Source organism: Marmota marmota, unplaced genomic scaffold (genome assembly GCF_001458135.2).
Source record: "Marmota marmota marmota unplaced genomic scaffold, marMar, whole genome shotgun sequence".
NCBI classification, from domain to species: Eukaryota; Metazoa; Chordata; class Mammalia; order Rodentia; family Sciuridae; genus Marmota; species Marmota marmota.
In genome coordinates this window covers 7,417,380-7,436,877 of record NW_025999942.1, presented here as the reverse complement: position 1 = coordinate 7,436,877, position 19,498 = coordinate 7,417,380, and the positions used below count along the sequence as shown (strand labels likewise).

Here is a 19,498-nt window from a genome sequence, read left to right as displayed (position 1 = left end):
TATATATATACATATATATGTGTGTATATACACACACACACACACACACACACACACACACACATAACAAAATTAGTCAATCTCATTCTTTAGTACTTTCCTTTTCCCTTTACTCTTCCATCCCCCAAATCCACTTGCTCTACTCTACTGATATCCCAATTATTATTATTATTATTATTATTGTTCTCTTAATTAGAATATTATAGTTATATATTTATGAATATAAGCAGGATTCATTATATTTGTACATGGACATAGCATAATTTGGTAGATTTCATTCCCCACTACTTCCCATGGTCTCCCCTCCTCCTCCCTCTCAATTTCCTTCCTTTTTTCTATTGGACTCCCTTCTATTTTTGTAGATTCCTCATTTTTTATTCCTCTCCCCCCCCCAGCTTCCGCAGATGAGAGAAAACATTTGACACTTTACTTTCTGAGTTTAACTTATTTCACTTACCACAATGTTCTGCAGTTTCATCCATTTATCAGTAAATGACATGACTTCATTCTTCTTTATGATTGAGTAAAATTCCATTGTGTGTATATATACACATCACATTTTCTTTATCCATCTGTTGACAGGTATCTAGGCTGGTTCCATAACTTGGCTATTGTGAATTGTAAGGCTATAAACATTGGTGTACATGTATTGCTATAGTTTGCTAATAACTTTTTTGGATAAATACCGAGTGGGATAGCTAGTCATATGATGGGTCCATTCCTAGTTTTTTGAGAAATCTATATACTGCTTTCCAAAGTGATTGTATTAATATGTATTCCCACCAACAATGAATAAGTGTATCATTTTCCCTACATCCTCACCAGCATTTATTACTTGTATTCTTAATGCCTGCCATTCTAACTGAAGTGAGATAAAATCTCTGTGTAGTTTTGACTTGCATTTCTCTTGATTCTAAGAATTTTCAACATTTTCTTTCATATATTTATTGGCCATCTGTATTTCTTCCTTTGAAAAATGTCAGCTCAGTTCATTGTCCATTTATTGATTGGGTTTTATGTTGAGTTTTTTGAGTTCTTTATGTATTTGGATATTAATCTCTTTTTGAAGTAGTAGCTGGCAGATTTTCTCCCATTCTGCAGGCTCTCTCCTCATGTTCTCAATTATTTCCTTAGCTGTGAAAGATTTATTTAATTTAATGTTATCTCACTTATTGATTCTTAGTTTTATTTCTTGAGCTTTTAGAGTCTTAAGAAGGAAGTTGGTGCCTGAGCCAATATGTTGGGATATTGACCCTGTTTTTTTTTCTACCAGTTGCATTATTTCTGGTCTAATTCCTAGAATTTAGATTCACTTTGAGTTGAATTTTTTGCAGGATGAGAGATATCGGTCTAGTTTCATTCTTCTACATATGTAATTCCAGCCCAACGTCATGGGTTTTTCTTCAACAGAAGTTTTTGGCACCTTTGTCAAGGATCAGATGACTGTATCTACATGGATTTTTCTGTGTCTTCTATTCCATTTTATCCTTTTATTCTAATTCACCTGATTTCATTGCCCATTTACTGTCTTTTATCACTTGTGACCATCCACATGTCTGTTTTTCCATGCAAGAGTAGTCTAGGGATATCAGACATTTTAAACTTGGCAAAGTATCTGTGCCTTTCCTAGTGAGGAAAGATGGCAGGAATAACTGTCCTCCATTACCAGTAGGTGAATGCATCTTAGACCCTGGTAAACTTCCCTGCACCCACACTGATCCTCTCTAAGAGCTGACTTCCTAAATGCAGTATCTTGCCTACAGACAGATATTTGGAGAGCACTGGAGAAGAAAGATGCTCAGGGCCTGGACTATCCTCTGGGCCTGTTCTTGTCAAGGCTCCTCCTTGTCCAGACTGCACACCACCCTGATGTTGGACTACACCAGCACCTCTCACTGGCTCTGATGTGCTTCTGTTGTTTTCCACATTACATTAAGAACACAGCACACAATGTTTAGCCCAGGACAATGTGGAACATATCCACCTGATATCCTTGAATTCCCAGGATGCATCAGTGGCGAAGAGAAGAGAGACTGTTTATTTTTTATTTTTAAAAAAATCTTCATCATAAGTAAGATGGCCAATTTCCTATTTTTTTTCCAAGATAATTTGAACCAGGCAATTTAGGAAGACTTTTCCTCAAAGTTAAGTGTAGAGTCAGAAAAAAGAAATCAATCTGCCCCAGAATTATATTCAGAGCAAGTATAAGGCAGTTATAATATAAAGCAAATACTATTATGGGAAAAGATAAGTTTTCCTTTTGGTTCTCTGGCCATTCTTTTTAATTCTTATAGATGGCTTCTCCATCTTTTCTTTCCTTTTTTTTTCCAGGCAGGGAGACATCTTTTGCTGCTAAAGATCCAACTCTGGGCCTTGAGTTTGCTAAGCACATGCTCAACCACTGAGCTACACCCCAGCTCTTCCCATCTTTAAATGTCAGGGTTCGCTCTTCTCACTCCATACTTTCTCCTGGGGTAGTTTCCTTCATTACTTATCTTTGCCTGCTTTTTGCAATCTTTGGACTGATGTGTTTCTTCATCCCGCACAATTATCAAAATTTGAGTTCATAAAAGCAACAGTCTAGTTAAGATCTGTTGAAGATCTCAACAAGGACCAACTTGTGGGGTGTGTGAGCTGTGCAACCCTTAGTTTAATGTTCTGTTATCTTCCTCTTGAAATTTAAACCATGGTACTGAAAATGATACAGCCAGTCTGGTCCTAAAGTGATATTAAACAAATATTCCTTTATCAACTTTCTTTCCAGAAGAGCTTCTCCAGTGTTTCCTGGTTAGTACAGGCAGCTTTTGATCCAGAAGCCCTTGCCAGACACCCAAGACTAATCCTTCATGGCTCCTGCCTGTTCAACCACAGAAGATCAGTCATCAGGAAATCCGAATTTTAATTCCTAAACATCTCCAGACATCTAACATTTTCATCTTTTTCTACCACTTATATAAAATGATCCTCTTCTTTCTTGACTACCACGGTAACTTCAAGGTTCATCTTCTCACCTATGCTTCTGGTCTCTTCTTCCCCACCCATCTTTCCTGCAGGGGCCATCATCAGAGGTCCTCCAGCACCAATAGGCTTACACTCTACAAGGAAGATAGAAGGAAAAAAATATCCATAAAAGGAGATTGTTTGAAATACATGCTAAATAGAAGATTAAATATTATGCTGTAGTCCCTGAAAGAAAGACAACTCTAATTGTGATTTATGATAGAGAGCAGTCAAGTAATTTTAACATTACAATGCATTAATTTTAAAACATTTTTCAAGTATTCAGTTTATGGACTTTTTCTCATTAAGAAAAAAAATTAATTCAGATTTCCTATGGGCGATGAATTTTGCAGAGCCTGATACCAAACGTTCAATGTGTCTCCTTCCTTAACTTTCTCCTGCGATTCATTCTTGCATTGTTATAGGATTTTGCATTTCAAAATACACGTAATGCCACCCTCCTTCTTAAATACTCCACAGTAGCACTCTTTACAGTAGCATGAATGGAATTTCACCAACTGATGCCAATCTCCTTTCTGGCCTCATTTTCAGATTTCTGCCTGTCCCTCCAACAACACTCTGCATTAACCACTGCACATGAATCAAGAATGTATTGCTCACTCTCATGGGCCCATGCTCCATGGGCTTTTCTCCACCCAGGAATGTCCTTACCTTTATTTGGCAACTTCTATGCATTTTAGATTCATCCTCTTACACCCTGTGTTTTCTCTGTGCCTTTCTCTTGGGCATAGCCCACCCCAGGAAATAAATTACTCATTCAATTAAATTCTATAATGTGACATACACATCTATATTATAGTGTTTGCTGTAATGCACAGTATCCATTTTAAGATGCACCTTTTTATATTTTAACAACTCTAAAATCAAGATGTGTCTTCTAATAGCAAAATTGTTATTATTTCAGATAATTTAATTTAAAGCCACATAAAATAATGGTACACCTTACAATTGATGACATCTCGGATTAATGAATTATGGCAATTCTTTATTATATAAATCTTCCTTTCCTTCTAGACCCTGAATGTCTTGTGGGTTATTCATGCAATCCATGTATTAGAGAATATATATATGTATATATATTCCATAAATGAAAATGATCTAACCAAGTAGGTAATACATGCACTAAAGAATGAAAGATAGAAGAAATATTGATAGGTAATAAAATTTTGACTGGTCAAATCTGAATAAAGTCTGTGATTGTAGCCATATCAGTTTTCTAGCTTTAGCTTTGTACTATACTTATTTAAGTTGTTACCATTGGGGAAATATAATTAAGGATACATTGGATCGCTCTACTATAGTTTGCAATTTTCTATGAGTTTAAAATTATTTTAAACCAAAATGTTTTAAGATCAAATATATGTAATATATGTAATAAATAAATATATGTAATAAATAAATATAAACCATGCATACTATTATATATATACATATATATAAAATATGTACAATGTACATAAAATCTAAAACTTTGTTAGCAATAAATCCACAGAAATCCATTTTATTTTATTATTTTTTATTTTTATGTTTTTGGTACCAGGGATTGATCTTTTGTTTTTGAGAACAGGGTCTCACTGAGTTGCTTAGGACCTCATTAAGTTGCTGAGGCTGGCCTTGAACTTGTGATCTTCCTGTCTCAGGCTTCCAAACCACTGGGATTACAAGCATGTGCCTCCTTGTCTAGCCCAGAAATCCATTTTAAAAAGACGATAGAGTTTTGACAGATATAGAACAATATAGGCACTGTAGAATGAAATCATTGCTTAATAGCTATTACATTTTACTTGTTACTGGTGTTCCCTTGACCCACCTTTTCTATGTAACTGCCTAACAGAATACTTAGCATCGTTGTTCAAGACTACCAGTGTTACTAGAAGATATTCCTTGTATCTTGATTCTATGACTTTACTGTTCCTCTCAAAAATAAAAGTATTTAACTTCACTTTTAATCAAGAAAGAAAGAAAGGAAGAAAGAAAGAAAGAAAGAAAGAAAGAAAGAAAGAAAGAAAGAAAGAACAAATGAACAAATAAAAAAGAAAGAGGTTTTATTTTATCTCTGTAGTCAGGATGCACAGTCTGTAATAGTTAAAACCTCCATCTCATTTAATGTCCAAGTTTCACCCATTAATTGGTCTTGCTAAAGCAGACAAAGAGGGCTGCTCCTTCTTTTGTTTCCTAATTGTATTCAGATTCTTTTGCCCTCTTTTCCCTCCAAGATTCATATAGATTTCTAGGTTGATGGGAGAGGCAGAGCAGGTAACAGGCATGATCCTTACTTGGCTGGAAACATGTCAAATGGGCAGTAGATTCCCCAGAGATTGCAGAGTTTTTAGAGCCAACACCCGCTGGACTTTGCAAATGGGCAAAATAAGTCTCTTCCTCCTGGGCCTTCATAAGAGCTCCCTGTTCGCTTTCCTCGCAAGGCCAAGGACTTCTTCTGTATTACAAATGCAGTTTTCCTTCAGTACAACCAGTTTCTTTCTCTGTTCTGCTATATTAGGCTGATATCATAACCTCTTGCCTTTGAGTCTTCAGCTGGGCCAAAGAGGATGGTGGTGAAGGCTTATAAAATTGGTGGCCTGCACCTCTTTTCAAGTTCTGAACTGTCCAACTTTATCTGCCATTTGGGGCATGAGGGCCTTGGACAAAGTAGAAACACAAACATTCCTCTTTTTACAGACACTTCATTGATTTATTTCTATTAAATTTGGGATATCGAGATTTCTTTTCTAACAACAATATTTTTTCCCAGACAAGAGATTATCAAAATAATACAGTCACTTTAAAATATGATTTTTTTTTCCTTTTTATCTTCCACTGTACAATCCTCTTCAGTGCCAGAAGTCTGCAGGCACAGAGGCCAAGCAATGGTTTAGGGACACAGTTTATTCTGGCATGGGACACTATGAGAGACCCAAGAGAATGGGCCTGCCATAAATCCAAACTCTTACATAAATATCAAAAATTTCAAATCTGGTTTCAAATCATGTCATGCATTAGAAATAATCATTTCATATGTGCTCCAGAATATTTATTTTTTTTCAAAGAAAGCATGGATGAAATTTTTAACTGAAAATTAAATAAATTCTATCAAATAGTATAGATGACAAATACATATATGGTAAAACAAGCTATTTCCATACTTTATTTGGTATTCCACTTTAAGCATTGCTACTTAAAGAGAACACATATACCCTCAGCAATGATATCTCATCAATATTCTTAAATTTGAGATATAAGCACTCAACATGTTTTAAAACATGCAAAATAAAGTCTGTATATTTGCAAATGAGTTCTGCAAAGGAAGCAGGTGCTGCAAAGGAAGCAGCATATATCTGGCTCTTAGGGTATACTGAATGTTTAAGATGTCTTTCTGAAATGGCTTTGTGTAATTTTAATGATCTTATTAATACAACATTTTTTTAAAAAAAGACAGCAACAAATTTCAATAAAATATCCAATCTTTAAACTTTAAGTCAAAGGCTATACACATGGAAGACTGAAAAATAACCAGCTTTAAAATCCTGTCCTTTCAACAATACAACTGCACTCTCAAATATGCTTTGTTGTTTTCTTTTAATTCACTAAAATTAATCTTATAGATGTAGATGCCAGATTTGCATTAATTAAAACTCTACTGTAGAAGCCAGGCTTAATTGCAATCAAATTTGCTTAATTATGCATGGCGAGAGATTCCCAAACGAGAAAGGTTTTAGTAAGGATTTTGGTTTTTTGCATTGACAAAATAAATTGAAATTGTCATTTTTTGTGTTTTATGTAACACTTGTAAATAATTTGTGGAGCACCTTAAGTCTTCTATGTAAAGCAATGTTATTGCTTAAGTAATTATAACAATCTGCATTTTTCATTGTTAATTGTGGGTGTCAGACTCATTAATTTTAATTTACAGACTGTAATGAAATTAAGAAAATTTTGTGCTGATCTGCTGAAACTTGTCTTACAGGAAGTTGTTTAATACAACTAAAGTTTGAAAAAGTCAAGCCTCATTTTTGCAATTTGTGTTTTAACCAATACAATCATTCTACAGCAGTTTTTTAGTAAACTTTCCCTTCAATACAGGAACATATAAACCATATGACAAATTCTTGATTGTAAAAATCCCTTGATGTTCCACAAATAGCAATAATTAAACCTAATTTTATATTTAACTTAGGATTATACTTTCTAGTTAAAGCAAACCTACAAACATTAGGAATATAGTTTCAATTTTATTTTTATTTTATTTCTATAAGGGATCCTGTGGTTGAGGAAGAGAATGTTTCTGAAAAGATAAATATAACAAAAGTCAATTTTATCATTCTCAGATCAATGGATTATCAGTGAATTATTTAACATATTTCAATGTAGATTACCCACATTTTATTTTGTCTCAAATATCTGTGATATAGTGTCAAATACTACATATGAGTAGTCTTGCTTTATTTTTTAAATTTGAAGTTTAAACTAACTGATTCATTTGGAAATTAGTAAAGCACACAATTTTCATAAAGAAAGTTAATGACAAAGAACAATACTAAATCTCTTTTATTTTCATGTTAAGACACTGCATTTTGTTCTTGAAGCCTGTTTAAACTTTAAGTGGTATAATTATTAATATAAAAATATAATGGCAATAGAAAGTATCTTTCATGCTTATTTAGTACCAAGTCAACTCAGGGAAATTAGCAAAAGAGTCTTCACCTCAATTATTATCCATCTAATTAAAAATTCCAAAACAATTACTATAATTCTACTTAAAACCAAGCATGAAAGTTTGATGGTTGAAAACACAATTGTTGAATGTTTCAAGAAGAAAAAGACAAAGCAAAGATTATTCCATAATTAATGCTAACCTTTAATTACTAGTCTTTTTAAATCGAATTACTCTGAAGAGGTAAGAAATCACCAGGAGCATCTAGACAGGGCATTTCTACATGTCACACTTTCCCCAAGGTATTGGTGGTGGGTCAGATTCCTTATAAAAGACATGATAGAAATAAGAAATGCCAAGATATCAAATAAATTGAAGACAAGCACCTAAAGGAATTTCCCCATAATTCTTAAGCAATGAGAAGATAATGTGATTCAATGTTTAACAAATTGACAGGAAAAATTCAGAACACTTTTCCTCCAAGACTGAAAATTGAAAATGACTTCTGTTAGCCTCCAAATGTGTTCATTTTTTATTTCTTCAAAAGAACATTTGACCACTCTTCTATTTTTTGTTCCTATTCTTAATTCTAATCCATTTTCAACATTCCCTGGAAACCATCTGACTCTATTGTCCCAAACAAATTTTTCTATGACTTTCCATGCCTGTCCTTAGGATATTATAAAGGGCTTCCTTTACTGAAATGCATTTATAATACCCTGTGGATATTTAAAATTTACTATTCTATCATTTTTTAAGCCAAGGCATAGTTATATACAAATCCATTAACAGAACTTGTTTGCCAGTGCTCCTTATTCTTTAGAATAATTTTCTCTCTTAATTCTACAATTGTCCCTATTCATTCTTAAACCTTAATTTTAATTTGCTCTCTCCTTAGAAAACCATAATTCGCACTTTTGTCTCCCTCATCACTCTTTGTTGCTAATTTCTAACTATTCTTTGCGGGCATATTTTTGCCGTTTTTTGTCCCTCTTTGTTGCCCATCTCCTCTATTCCATTCTCTGTCCCCATTTCATCCTGTCCTCTCTGCCCCTGGTTTCACCCAGAGACGCTATTATGGTGATTGATTTACACAGTGCAGAACATTCCATAGGTATCATATTGCTATACAACATACACATCCCATACAACAATAAATCTAAAAATAACTAGCAAAAGGAGACGTTTAAGTTGAGAGTTAAAAGTGCTAACAGGGTCAACTGGTACAGTCATTGTGTGGATGGTGGTTTCACTACCTTGGAGACAAATGGGCAAGAGCCAATGGAGCTGGGCACTCGTGATGAAATCAGTAATAAATCAGACACAGAGCATAAGCATGAATCAAATTACTGTACTCAAATAGGAGCTAGGCACAGACTTGAAAGGAAAATATGTCATTTCCTTCCCTTCTCCACCATCTCGTTTCCATCTATTTTTAAATCTCTCTTGCCTGATACCTGTCTTCTTTATTCCCAGCCTGATTGTGAAATTTCTCTTATTCTATAATTTTCTACAAAAGTAGGGTTCATACTAATCCTGAAATGCTTGTGCTTCTTAATAAATATAAAGTAAGGTGTTAAAGACAGACCTCAGTTCCTTAAAGAATCAGAATAACATCTGTATCTCTTAAGAAGGGAAACCCCACTCACAATTCAAAAATGAACAGGTGCAACGTCCCCAGCATAATTTGTAATCTTTCCCTGGACTCTAATCAGAGCACTCTATCACCTGCGAGAAGACGTCGCTTTGTTGTCACCGTTCTTCCCAGTTCCTAGACTCACATTATTTCAATTGTTCTTTCAATCATTCGGTAACCACCCTCCACTTGGGTGTAGCCACAAGTACCTCCGTGTTAAACCACTTGTGAGACATATTAAGCACAACCTCAAACAATGCAGAGAAATATTGATTTGTGGAAAACAATGGCACCAGACAGAATGAACTAGCTGTTCTCTTAAATGGGTCACCCGTTTAAGGCCAATATCAAAGTTAGCTCCAGAGAAGAGGTAAAGAAATAAATAGACTTTTCCAACTTCTTAACTGTTCTTTAAGGACTTAATCTTTTTTTTTAATTCTGGAAAAATTCAAACATAGTTAAAAAAGTAAAGAGAATCATAAAATGAGTCCCATAGATCTATCAAAAAGAGAGAAGCATGTAGAAACACAGAGGACACATAAAGGACATGTCCAATTGCTTACCAGCCTCCCCAGGGTTGTATCACAGATCTATCCTTATGTCTACACATAGACTTCAATGTACAGGAATCAGGTGTTATCCATTTAAAAAGAACCCTTTATGGGAGGCTGAGGCAGGAGGATCACAAGTTAAAAGCCAGCCTCAGCAACTTAGTGAGGCCCTAAGCAACTGAGCAAGACCCTGTCTCTAAATACAATATTAAAAAGGACTGGGAATGTGGCTCAATGGTTAAATGCCTTTGGGTTCAATCCTGTGGGGTGGGGAGAAGCCCTTTATCACTCAAATATCAGTAAAAGTTTATTACAATGTCATGTCATTTCAATTGATAAAAAGAATTTGTCAACTGTCTGCTCTGTACAAAGAACTAAGCTGGCCAGGATGAGGAGACTGTAGAAAGATGAACTGCTCCTTAAAGCCTGTTAACCACATTCCTTTATCAGTACCACACCCACCGTGGCTTTCACATCTATCTGGTGCCTTTCATTTTGAATCCACCCTTTAGCAGAAATTAATCTACAATTCTTGGTTTTCTCTGTTTTGAACAGCACAGTTGTTGCATATCTATGAACTTTCCAGTCTTAGAAATTTAGTTTCATGCTGGGCTCAGTGGTGCATGCCTGTAATCCCAGCGGCTCGGGAGGCTGAGGCAGGAGGATCACAGGTTTAAAGCCAGCCTCAGCAATTTAGCCAGGCCCTAAGCAACTTAGTAAGATCCTGCCTCAAAATTAAAAAATAAAATGGGCTGGGGATGTGGCTCAGTGGCTAAGTGCCCCTGGATTCAATCCCTGGTACAAAAAAGAAAAAAATAATTAGGTTCTCTTCCACTCTGTGTGCTTTGTTTATGTTTGCTGTTGTTGTTATTCTTATGGGATTCTAACAGTTTTATTCCTTAATTTTTATTTTAGCCAATTTCCACAATAAACAGGTATGCCTGAAAACTAATCTTTTAGGCCCCCACTTTAATATTCAAGCCAATTCTATCTGAGAATCAATACTTAAAATTGGCAGCATCATCTATATGATCATGGTAGGATTCCGTCTGGTGAAGTGGAAAGGACAGGAAAAAAAAATAGAGAAGAGGCCTAAGAAAGTGTTGCTTATCTGTATTACCTCCCATTTTTTATGTTTGATTTTTTTCTCTATGTTAGCAAAGCCTTATTCCCAATACTGTCTCCATGTTTTCATGAATAGTACATAAGGGATTAGTGGAGAGGTGGGGGCAAAGAGGAATCACAACTACCATACATCCCCTATGTAGTTTCTAAATGTTTCTGGGAAATATCATCTAGTTCCCCTTTTACAATATTGATAATCAACATTTTTCTACAACATTTGTCTCAGAAGGATGTAAAGTAAGAACTATATGTGGGTGATTTGAAGCCATCCACCACTGGAGGAGGACAGTATCTTAACAGTGCAAGCTGAGAATGACCAATGAATACATTCAGAGTGTTTGGGACCCTGGAGTGATGTACAGTGATCATTTTTCCTCACATTTTGGTCTAGCTGTATCCTAGTTGATTGGTTTGCAAGCTATAGAAACCTACACTGAATAATTTGAGTTTTTAAAAACTTTTTAATCAACAATTAAAACTCTATATTTTATGGCATATAACACAATATTTTGATATATGAATACACTGTGGAATGGCTACTTAACATAGGTATTATTATGTTAATTCTTTGTTTGGAGGTAAGAATACAAAATCTACCCCAGCAATTTCCAAGTATACTAGTATTAATTATGGCCACCATGATATCTAATAAAGTCCTCAAACTTATTCTTTCTAATTCTTATTCTGCCTACTGAAATTTCATGTCCTTGGACCAAAAAGGACTGGGAATATGAAATTTTATGTCTTTGGACCAAAAAGAACTATGATCCCCCCTCCACCACCCTCAGCCTCTTTACTTTAGTTCTGGGAGTTTGATATTTTTAGATTTCATCTATAATTAAGATCCTTCAGTACGTGACTTTGGGTCTTGGCTTAATTCACTTAGCATAAGACCCTATGGGTGCCTATCTTTCCCCCCTTAATGCTGTATTCAAGCTCAATGGCTTTAAATACCATTAATAGGCAGACAACTTTCAAATGCATTTTTTAGCCTAATATTTCCACTGAAACCCAGTTCCCTTTGTTCAACACTAAGGCAATTCTCAAACTTAACTTTTCAGGATTTAAAACTCCAAATTTTTCTCTGCAACCTGCCCCGTCTAGATCTCAATAGACTCATGTTCAACTTCTCTTTTCTCACACCTACATTTGCTCTAGCAGTAAATCCTATAGGCACTACTTTCAAAAATCTATTCAGGATCTGGCCACTTCTCAAAACTTCTGTGCTCCCATCTTGATTGGAGTCACCATTTAAAGACGCTCCTCTGGATGATTGCTATAACCTCCTAAATTTTTCAGGGATTCTGTCTTTTGCTCACAGCAGTCTATAATTTGCACAGTGACAATAGAATGGTCCTTTAAAAAAAAGTTATATCACTTCCTGATGAAATGCCTCTAAGATGACCATCTCGCTCAGAATAAAAGCCAAATTTTCATAATGGCGTCTTTGGACCTTACACAGTCTGGCCTCTGATCACTTTCCAGGCTCTACCTCCTCATGCTCTCCCCTTATATAGTACGAGTCTGTCTCACCCACCTCTTTGCTGTTACTTTAGCAAGTGCCTTCTTGGGAACTTTGCACCTCCTGTTCCCTTTCCCATGATACTCTTCCCCAGACAAGCACAGCTCATTGTGTCACCTGTCTCAGGGCATTATTCAAACACTACTTTCCCAGTAGGGATTTCTTGAACTACTTTATTTAAAAGTGTCCCCTCACCTAAACCAACCATTAAATATTCCTTAGCCTCCTTTCTATTTTTATACCACTTATTGCCACTTAATGCAACATACATTTTATTTATATATTTTTTCACTTTCTCTTCCCAAAATGTAAACTTTATTAGGGAAGAGATTTGTTTGTTTACTGTCTTATTATTAGTACATTAAATATTCTTGCTCTCAAATTTTAGGATGGTTTCAATGACATGGACTCAGTCTATAAATTATGTGATTTAAAAGTCAGGTAAATATTATACATATCATCTTCCTGGTTGCTCTCCTTTGGAAATAACCTTGTTAAGACTGAACTTTGGCACCTGTCTCTACCACTTTCCAGTCTTGGTGGTTGTGGCCACTAGAACAAACTACCGCGAAGTTGGTAACTTAAAATCACACAAACTTATTTTCTCAAAGCTCTAGAAGCCAGCATTCCTAAATAACGATCACTGAACGGAAATCTAGTGCCTTTTTCTTTTTTTGTCTGTGTTCAAATCTTCCTTTGACCCCTTCTTATAAGGATGCACATGGTTGCATTAGAAATCTACCCTGACAATACAGAGCAATTTCCCCATCTCAACATCCTTGACATAACCACATCATCAGAGACCTTATTTTAATGTAAGGTGACACTCATGGATTCCAGGGATCAGAATGTATGTATTTGGAAATGAATAATTTTTCAATATCCTACTATGTTCAAAAGAGTTGACATCATATTTTCCCATTCATAATTTCAGAGAAATCTGTATTTGTCAAAGTAAACCAGCTTATGATGTGGCAACAATAACAGAACAACCCCAAATCTCGTGACTTCGGATATGAGTGTTTGTCTCCCACTTATACCATAGTCCAATGTGGGGAGGATTCTGTTCCACCTCATCCTTCAAGGATCAGACACTTTCTGTCATGGAACTAGTCTCCATTGTTTCTTGGCATTGTTCTAGTCTATTGGGGAATAAGGAATAAGACAAGATCACACACACGTGTGGCTGTGAGAACACTAGCAGCCCCTACCACAGTATCTTTAGGCACTTTTTCCATCCTTTATGTGGCAGACTGTACTATTTTCAAAGTACTTGTTAGCCCAATCTGGGTTGCCCCAGCCTTTGACATTCCCCCTGGGAATAAGATTAGACACTGTCACTCTCTCGAACTCAAGCATGACCATGTAACTTGGTTTGACCATTGAAAGGTAGGCAAAAGTGACAACTCTGGCCCTGGCCAGAACCCAGGCATGTGTCCACTCCTACAGTGAACATTGTTCAGGAGGCTTAACAATGTCTGTCTATCTGAATGGTCAGGAAGAAGAGAAGAACACAAATGCTGTGATCCCAGTATCCCTTGCAGCATCAATAAGTCATTTTGATATACTTCCTTTCTCAATGTGGGAGATTAGATTATGTGCAAAATAGAGTATTTGCTACATCTCCCTTCCTTTTAACTTCCCACTTTCAGAGAAGATTATACGTCTTCATTCTATTGAATTCAAGAATGGTTATGTAGATTTCCTCAGCCAATGAAATCTAAGCAGATGCTACAAGTGTCATTTGGGGATATAGCACATGATTCAGCCATCTTTCTGTTCCCTCTGCCAGGAGACAAGCAATGTGGCAGATAAAGTCTGCTCTACTGCACAGGTCCTTCAATTCAGAGAGCATGGAGCAGAGCTATAGCAAACCCCGATGGACATATTATGTGTTTTAAAAATAAGCCTGTTAGGCTGGGCATGGTGGTGCATGCCTGTAATCCCAGAGGCTTCAGGAGCTGAGGCAGGAGGATCACAAGTTCAAAACCAGCCTCAGCAAAAGCAAGGTGCTAAGTAACTCAGTGAGACCTTGTCTCTAAATAAAATACAAAATAGGGCTGGGGATGTACTCAGTGGTTGAGTGCTCTTGAGTTCAATCCCTGGTACCAAAAAGAAAAAGAGAAACCTCTGGGAATATGTCTCAGTGGTAGAGCTCTTGCCTAGCATACACAAGGTTCTGGATTCAAATCCCAACACCAAGAAAGAAATTATCTTTCAATGCTATAAATCACTCAAACGTGGAGAACTTTTTAAAATAGATCATGAACTGGGAAATATATTCCATTATTTCTCACAATTTATCAATGGTTAATTTTTGAACTGAGGATGAGCTAAACTCAAAAAAAGCTAGATTTTCTTAGAATTGTCTCAGTTTACCACCTTAACTTCTTAACTGTATCCACCTTTCCATTCATTTTTCCATTTTTCTTTCTTGAAAATTTTTTCCTTGTTTTTGTCACCTATTTTTCCATCTCTTTCTTTGCCCTGATAAATCACTAAAAATATTCTCTGATGTGGAATCATTTAAGTATTTTAATACACTGATTCTACAGTGTATTGAAGTTAACTTTGTATTGAAGTTTACTAATTTTTAATTTTTTTAATTTTTCAGGGATATTGTCAGTGGTTGTTAAACACAGTCATTATTTAAAAATGAAGTTAAATACATTTATAATTAAATAAATTATATTTCAAAGGAAGATAATAAATGCTCAAATTCATCTCTTCTTCATAATTTCATGAGTTTCACGAGTTTCTAATCTTACCAGTTCTCTTAGATTATTGATCTATTATATCTGGTAGAAATGGTATATAATAACATGCTACTGTACATGTCTTTTAAACCTTTTGTGTTAGTCAGCTTTGCATCGCTGTGACAAAATACCTGAGAAAATCAACATTAAAAAAGGAAAGGTTTATTTTGGCTCATGGTTCCGAGTTTTAGTCTAGATGGTTCTTTGGGGCCTTACAAAGCAAAGCATTAGGTAGTGAGTGCATGATAGAGCAAAGCTGCCCACATAGCAGGAAGAGAAGGGAAAGGGGACAGCATGTACCCTTCAATGGCACACCTCCAATAAACCACTTTCTCCAACTAAGCCCTACCACCTGAAGTTTCCACCACTTCTCAATAGTTCTTTAAGTTAAAATCCATAAACGTATTAATCAATTTTTAAGTCAAAGTTTTTATTATCTAATCACCTCCTAAATGCCTTACCTTGTAACACTGCTGTTTTGGGGACCAAGCACATGAGCTTTTGGGAGACGTCTAAACCATCGCTATGGTGCTCTCTGCATTCAATGATTTCACACTGGTGGCTTGAAAGCAGATATGATGGGAATATTTACATCACAGAAATCAATACACTTTACACATCAGAGCTTTTGTTTGTTTTTACCAGCTCCACACTCCTAAAAATACATACTTATAAAATGTTGCATAAATTTTAAGTCTAAAACAAACAAGGGGCAGTTTTTAGAGAAGTACATTCTCTCAGTTTTCAGGACATACTTTCTACATCTCTAGTAATATATTGTCTGAATAGCCCTTTTCTCTTTCAAAAATATGTCTGACCATAGCCAGATGTAGTGGCACACACCTGTAATCCCAGTGGCTCAGGAGGCTGAGGCAGGAGGATGGCAGGTTCAAAGACAGCCTCAGCAAGAGCGAGGCACTAAGAAACTCAGTGAGACCCTGTGTCTAAATAAAATACAAAATAGAGATGGTGATGTGGCTTAGTGGTTGCATGTCCCTGAGTTCAATCCCCAGTACCAAAAAAAAAGTACATACACACACACACACACACACACATATATATTTATGACTTTATTTGGAATGCTCTAAGAATTAAACAATGGGAATTAAATATGTCAGAAGGAATTCACTGCTCAGGAAAAGAGATCAGCAGAAGATAAGGAGATAAAATTTTGTAGGCCAATAAGATGATTGAATTTTCTAATAGGGTTAATTCTTTTCTAATAAGGAAGAAGGCCTCAACTACTGGAGGGGAAATAAGGTTTTACCATATAGGAAAGTGTTTACATTTCATATATCATATCTATTGAAGTGATTTCAATCTTTAAAAAAAACTAAGCTTTCATAAGCTAATCACCTTCCTTATCTTCATATTCTGACTAATTAGTAATTATAAATTGCCTATTTTAAAACAGGATCTAGGACACAATGAGAATTTTTAAAAAGTTAAATCAACTGGGCTGAATGCCCAGAAAAATTAAAAATTTAGTTTAATACTCCTGGGATTCCTATGTGTATGTCTATATGTCTATGATTGGGTTTATTAGACATAACTAATTGAAAAGATAAAATATCTGGAAATTAAACCTCAAATAATGTTAGAGATAAGAAAACATTTTTTTTAATCAAAGTTCACTGGTCAGGAAAAAAAGTCTACCAAGCAACTTAATTCAAGTTTTTTTAAAAATAAATTTGAGTTGTTCAATACACCTTCAGTTAATACCTACAAACAAAAATTTACTCTCTAAACCTACCAGTAAGCTTACTAATTGAGTCAGCAATAGAAAAGTTTCCAAGAAGAAAAAAATTGGAGTTAAATAATAAGAGACAAGGAAAGGACTGAGCAGATGCAGATAGACATGTAGAACAGAAGGAGAAGAAAAAAGCAGGAAAGGTAAAGTATTTAGAATATATTCCAAGGACTATTCTTAGGTTACAGGCACACAGTAAGCAAGTCATTTGACTTGTACTACTCTCAGCTGCGTTAGTGTATCAGCTTATTAAAGCTCACTTTTATTTTCTTTTATTTTTTTAATGTCTAGCATACAACTCAGGATGCTGAGGCAGAAGGATTGCAAGTTTGAGGCCAGCCTGGGAAACTTAGAAAGACCCTGTCACACACACAAAAAAAATTTAAATGTCTTGGGGGGGATGTAACTTGGTGGAAGAGTGCTCTTGGGTTCAATCCCCACTACCACACACACACACACACACACACACCCCACAAAAAGAAAAAGGAAAAAAGGCCTCATATAGTGCCTTGCATGTTAGTAACATCCCATAACTTATCAATTAATTAATATTTACACCATCAATATTAAATAAATCAGAGCTCTGCTTTGAATAGATCAAACCAGTAAGAATGCATATCCCAGAACTATGATATCCATGCTGACAGTCACCAAAAGGAATGCTACCCAAAATAGAATCAGCTGGATTTCTTGGTTAAAGATAAAAATGATAACAGATGCCTATAATGACCACACCATATGCTATGGTAATTGCAATATTATCTTGATTTTTGTTGTTGTTTTTAACACGGGCTTGACCCAGCATTGAGGCCCTGGTTAGAAGCTGGTCCTTCTTGAGCAACTGATTAAGTTCATCCCCCACCATTTCCTTTATAGGACTCTCACACTACAAAATCAACAATCCCTACTCACCCAGGGCCAGGCCCAAAACAACCCTATGCCCTGGACATGCAAAACTATTCAAATTAGCCAACTTGCCCTGGGCCAGAATCTCACCCCCAGGGCTATACACTGGTTGTTCCCTATAGCACCAGCATGCTGTCCCCTTCTCTCATTCAGAACTGTAACAAAAAGTTCATCTATCCAAATGTAATTATATTATATCCTGATCATTAAAATCATCTTCAAATCTTATAAACTGTAGCCATATTGGATAGGAAAAAATTAAAATAAAGCAAGTAAAGTAACCAATGGCAATGACTACTGTGTGCGTGCATGTGTATGTGTGTGTGTATGTGCGTGTGCAGTTACTGATATAGAATAACTTAAGCCTTGACAACTTAAGTAAGAAAAGCCTTGGCAAGCCACACCTGCTGACATTGTCTTAAGGTGCACTCTGTCATTGGAGCCACCGTTCAGGAAAGAAGAGTCCCAGAGTGAAGAATAGATCCTGTGCAAGAAGTAAATAATAAAATCATCCAGCGCTCTGTGGTTGTGACTGTGACCTCCCCAACTGATCTTTAATCTCCCAAACCCCACCTTAATATTCCAAGATTTTGAGGGTCAAAAAGCATTTTGGTCTATTCTATGAGCTGAAAGTAGATATCAATTAGTAATGGTGAAGTGACTCAACCATTATTTTAAAAACTTCCTAATCTCCCTGAGCTTTAGTTCCTTATCTATAAAACCTAAATAATGGCTCCTAGGTTATTAGATTAATAGAGATGACAAATGTACAGCAGTTTAGTCCTTGATACAATAATCCTTAATTCATGATTGCTATGCTGTCAAAATAAAAATTCTGCTACTAAGTGTCATTTAATCTTGAAGTTATCTTTCATCGCTACTACTTCCATTTTAGGATCATGGTTCTTATCCTACCAAATCCCTTTTTCTTCATCATTTAGAGTGTAATTCACTCCAGGGTCTCTTTGTTTCCAGCTGCTCTGCACACCACTCCCTGGCATGCTGCTGAAGGAAATACTGATACCTATGCATCAACTTCATACTCCCCATCCTCATGTTCAAAGTTCTTCTTTCTTACATCCTTTCACCCTTGACTCCTTAGCTACACATCTACCCAACTTTTCCCAGTGGCTGAAATGTACTTCTGGTCATCAGAACAGCCTAATGCCTGCTCCCTACATTCCTCAGAAGGTACCATCAGTCTCACTACAACACTTGGTCCTGTATTTCAACTCCCTCTTAGAAGGCTCCTCAAAGAAAAATCCTCACCCAGTCTTCAAGGGCAGTTCAACAGTGTGCTTTCTGTAGGTTTTCTTCTATCCCTTCAAAATTATTTCCACCGAACTTGACTTTTCCCTGCCTTTTTCCTTGATACCATAAGTCTGGAAACTTATTTTATACCCTCTAGAAAATTAGAAACATTATTAAGGCAAAATTATGTCATTGATTTCTTTTGCTGGCTTAGCGCTTGACCCAAAAGTATTCATTAAAAATTTGATTGCCTGAAAATAAGAGGCCAAAAGGAAATCCACATTTATTGAGGACTTACTGTGTGTCAAGCCCATGCCCTGTGTACTTTC

The 19,498-nt window shown here is 35.9% G+C and overlaps 1 long non-coding RNA gene and 1 other non-coding gene across 2 annotated transcripts in view; both read right to left on the bottom strand.

Annotated features, from left to right (window-relative positions):
• Positions 1–949: 949 nt before the first annotated feature.
• LOC125616317 overlaps positions 950–19,498 on the bottom strand; it is a 260,518-nt gene continuing 241,969 nt past the window's right edge. Inside the window, exon 3 of the long non-coding RNA XR_007346939.1 lies at positions 950–3,095. This is a non-coding gene — a long non-coding RNA (uncharacterized LOC125616317). The remainder of the gene's footprint in view (positions 3,096–19,498) is intronic.
• Positions 5,837–5,972, bottom strand: LOC125616326. The gene has a single exon (XR_007346952.1). It is a non-coding gene; the product is annotated as a small nucleolar RNA SNORA42/SNORA80 family (small nucleolar RNA).